Source organism: Saccopteryx leptura, chromosome 2, assembly GCF_036850995.1.
Source record: "Saccopteryx leptura isolate mSacLep1 chromosome 2, mSacLep1_pri_phased_curated, whole genome shotgun sequence".
NCBI lineage: Eukaryota > Metazoa > Chordata > Mammalia > Chiroptera > Emballonuridae > Saccopteryx > Saccopteryx leptura.
In genome coordinates this window covers 381,200,489-381,205,078 of record NC_089504.1, presented here as the reverse complement: position 1 = coordinate 381,205,078, position 4,590 = coordinate 381,200,489, and the positions used below count along the sequence as shown (strand labels likewise).

The 4,590-nt window shown below is 48.7% G+C and overlaps 1 pseudogene; it reads left to right on the top strand.

The window, feature by feature from the left end:
* Positions 1 to 630: 630 nt before the first annotated feature.
* LOC136393836 (large ribosomal subunit protein eL21-like) lies at positions 631 to 1,106 on the top strand (annotated as a pseudogene).
* The last annotated feature ends 3,484 nt before the right edge of the window (positions 1,107 to 4,590 follow it).

The following is a 4,590-nucleotide window of genomic DNA, read 5'->3' as shown; positions in this document are numbered from 1 at the left end:
TCCCCATTAAGCAGTAGCTCTCCCCCACCAGCTACTGGTAACCACCACTCTCGCTTCTGTCTCTATGAATTTGACAACTCTTGGTACCTCCCATAGGTGGAATCATACAGTATTTGTGTGTGTTTGTGTGTGCGTGCGTGCACACATGTGTGACTGGCTTCTTCCATTTAGCATAATATCCTTCAGGTTCATCCACTTTGTAGCACGTGTTAGGATTTCTCTCCCTTTTAAGGCTGAATGCTATTTTATTCTATGTGTATTTTGTTTATTATATTGCCACATTTTGCTTCTTCATTCATCAATCGCTAGAGACTTGGGTTACTTCTACCTCATGGCTACTGTGAATATTGGTATGAACATGGATGTACAAATACCGCTTCGAGACCCTGCTTTTAATTATTTTGGGCCTATACCCACAAATGGGATTTCTGGATCATATGGTAGTTGTATTTTTAGTTTTTGAGGAGCTGCTATGCAGTTTTCTATAGCTGCTGCACCATTTTATCTTTCCACCAACAATGCTCCAGGGTTCCAATCTCTCCACAGCCTCACCAACACTTGTTATTTTCTGTTCTTAAAAAAAACCATTATAGCTTTTCAGCCAGAACCACCATCTCCCAGTAATTCGCCGAAATGACGAACACAAAGGGAAGGAGGAGAGGCCCCCGCTATGTGTTCTCTAGTTCTTTTAGGGAACATGGAATTGTTCCTTTGGCCACATCGATGTGACTCTACAAGAAAGGTGATTTTGTAGACATCAAAGGAAGGGCTGTGTTCAGGAAGAAATGCCCCACAAATGTTACCAGGGCAAACTGGAAGAGTCTACGTTGTCACCCAACATGTGGTGGGAAACAACCGAATTAAGGGCAAGATTCTTGCCAAGAGAATTACTGTACACATTGCGCACGTTAAGCACTCTGAGAGCTGAGACAGCTTCCTGAAACGTGTGAAGGAAAATGATCAAAAAAAGAAGGAAGCCAAAGAGAAAAGTACCTGTGTTCAGTGGAAGCAGCAGCCCGCTCCGTCCAGAGAAGCTCTCTTTGTGAGAACCAGTGAAGGAGCCTGAGCTGCCGGAGCCCATTCCCTGTGAATTCATGGCACAATAAGTGTAAAAAAAATAAAAGACCTCTGTTCTGTGAAAAAAAAAATTATAGTAGCCATCCTAATGGGTGTGGGCGGTTTAACTTTGTTTTGTTTTAAAATAAGGCATATTTTTATCCAATGAAAGCCACAGATCTTATTTCCCATTAGAGGAACCCACATCCCATTAAGAGACAGAACATTTCGAGCACTCTGGAAAGTTCCCTCATGACCTTTCCCCTCAGTCCCACCCACCCTGCCAACAGATTGCCATCACCATGGAAGAGTTGTGCCTGTCCTTGCACTTGATGTAGGGACGGCGGGTCTGAGTTGGCCTGCCTGTGCCCAGTGGGGTCTGGCCCCTGTCCCCACTGGGGAATGAGGTGCCGCTGTGTTTTTGGGAGCAGGGAGAGGGTCTTTGTTGGCAGCGCAGTTGCTCTTGGCAGAGAGCTGTGTCCCCTGTGTCCTAGAGTCTGGCCTGGCCTGGAGCTGTGCCGTGTTTGCTTTTGGAGGACACAGCACAGGATGCACCGTCCTCCGCTGGATGACAGGAGAACAGGAGAGTGATGTCAGCCCAGGTGCTTCCTGGGCAGGGCTGTGGAAGGTTCCTGAAGAGAGGGCTGGGACACTGAGCCAACGATGCGTCAGCGGTGCTTACAATAGCTGTTCCCCAAATATGCCCAACTTTGAAAACGGTGCAGTTTTTGTCAGCAGCAGGTTCCTGAAAAGCTGCCATCCTCCAAGTCCAGGCCAGTGTCCTGGAGGGCCTGTCCCGGAGTGGGGACTGGATTTTGCCTTTAGCTTGGATTTATTCAGTGACAGTGCCTGAGTCTTTCCATCTTTAAGAGTTTTGCTTTTTTATTTCTCCTTCAGCAAGTGATTACTTCTGCCAGGCACTTGGGGTATGGAACCGAGTAGGCCATACCTCGGTTCCATAGTGGGGGAGAGAGACTTGAGCAGGTGATTGCCCAATACATAAATGTTTACATCAGTGTGGTGAAGGGGCCACGTTCAGATTGGAGGCTATGAGGAAAGGTCCCTCTGAGGAAGCCAGACATGAAGAACTGGTAGGATTTTCCAATGACATAAGCTTAGACTCAGGATGCAGCCATCTTTAAAGTGATGTGTGTGAACGCCGCCAGACAGCATAGGGAGGGGTGTGCCAGCCCTGAGCTGACTGCTGGGGGGGGGGGCGGTGCTGAGGCACCTGGTGGCCTCGGAGAGAGCTCCTGGGGAAAGGGACATGGCCCAGACCGGAACTGTCCTTTGAAGCCTCAGTGGCTGGGACCCCAGGGCCGTCGGTGGCTTGGGCAGGAAGAGACGAAAGTTTCTGTTTCAATTCTCTTCCCTGCACCAGCTTGTCTAATGCTGGCGTTGATGATCATGCTGGGTTTTATGGTTCTTTTTCTCCCAAGATGTCAGGTGGGACTCAAGTCTGGCCCTTTGAGGGGCAGTGGTCATGGTCTCTGTGTAGTGCTTAGGTCCGAGTCAGCAGTGGACCTTGCTGGTGAACTTTGTCCCCTCGCTGACTGGCTGTGTGTTCACATGGCTGAGCTGCTTCCTTTGCTCTGTCACATACAGTGTTCCCTCTGTGCCCCAGCGCCTCTCTGCGTGGCTCTGTGACCGCTTCATGCCTCCAGATGATGGCTGGTGGCCACTTCATGCATTCCTCAGAGATCTCGTGTTTAAAGCGAGGGTCAGTAAATCGAAGTGTGAGGAAGCTAACTAAAAGGGGATGGAATGCAGAAAACAGACTGGCCTTTCAGAGCTCTGCTTTAGATCTCAGGCACCCCCTTCCCTCTTTCTTTTTTATTGTTAGGGTAAAATATATATAACATGAAATTTATCATCTTAATTATTTTTAAATGTACAGTTCAGTAGTGCTAATTATATTCTCATTGTTGTGCAACCAATCTCCGGAACTCTTTTCATCTTGCATGAATGTTAGGCACCTTTTAAGAAATAAACAAAGTAATTCTTTCTTCAAAAATCAACTTCCAGAGCTGGCTTTATTCTCTTCTGTCATTGCCTCTCCCCGGCCACTTCCTGCCCCTCCTCATGTGCATGGTGCCGGTGCTGACCTGTCATGGCCCTGGGGCTTCCATGGGACCGAGGGCACAGCTGGGAGATTGCTGCCCAGGTAGATCTATCTGTCAGGGGTTGTTCCCCATTATCTGCGTGCTTATACGTTGCTGACCACCATGGAACTATTATAAAGTCGGGGTGACAGGAGGAACATGGCATCTACACAGCCCCAGTGGGCACCAGCACTGTGGGGAGACTCATTCTCTGGTGGGGAGCCCCCCATACCCAACCACTAGCAGAGCCCCCTGCAACCAATTCTGGTTCTTAATACATCTTTCATTCTGAATTTTGCTTCACAGTTTAGACTGGTGAGCTTGAAAGATGCGAGCACTTCTCATTTTGTGGTTTTCCATTCATCATAAAACAAGAGGGAAAAACGCAGTTAAAAAGTGGCTCTTGGTTTATTTTGATATTTAGTAGCAAAATTTTGTCTTTTAATAAAATCTTTCCTGGCAATGATGTTGTAGGAGAAACCAGCAAAATTTTTCTGGTTGAGCAAGCTGGGGTGCCCTTAACCCCAAGGCCCATGCACCCTGAGGCTCCGCCTCTGAGCCACGCAGCCTGGGTTTCAAACCCTTGTCAAATTGTGCAAGCGCCTCACAGAGATGGTGGCAGCTGGGTCCCGCGCCATACTGACATTGATGCCCCATGAGGTGAGCTCACACAACAAAGTCCAGGTTGGAACCACAGCTTGAGGGTGACACTGCTTAGGTAAGATGTGTTTGCTAAGCAATGTGGCAAGTTAGGAATTACCTATACAATCAGAAAAATAAATAAATGAAGACTTCCAGGTCAAAATGGCAGAGGGCAGCATAGAATCTCTTTACTAATACCTAGTAAAATGATCACAAACTAATAAAATAAACTTCCAAAAATTCACCAGCAGCAGCAGCCAGTACAGAGTAACACTGTGGGCTCCAACCTTCCAGAAACGGATGGCCAGAAAAAGAAATGGAAGATGCTGGCACACCAATGGGGCTTGGCTCCCAACCCCTGGCCCTACCCCCAGGGAGGCAGCAGGAGTGAAATCCAAGTGTCCTCAGAGTCTTGAGAGGTCTTGACTATAAGCCTGCCATTTTGGAAAGAGTGGACTCAAGGGGTAAGAGGCGGCCCTGGGAAATTTGGGGGTGTTGGGGGTTTAGATGGTGGGACCTCAGGGCCTCTATCTACCCTTCCGTGTGGTGCTGAAGGCTCAGCAGCAGGTCCCGTTTTTGAGGTTCTCTCTGCTGCCATCACTCCTTGGGCCTGGCTTCCCTTCCTCAATCCTGTCTCTTGGCGGGACTCTTTTTCCAGGCCTCCTCCCTGCATCCTGGACTCCTCCGCCCACCATGAGCTTGCCTAGCTACTGACCTCCAAGGCCTTCCTCTGACGTCCCAGCCTTCCCCCGCGCATCCTCTGTCTCTTGCGGCCTTCTAACAACCTGCC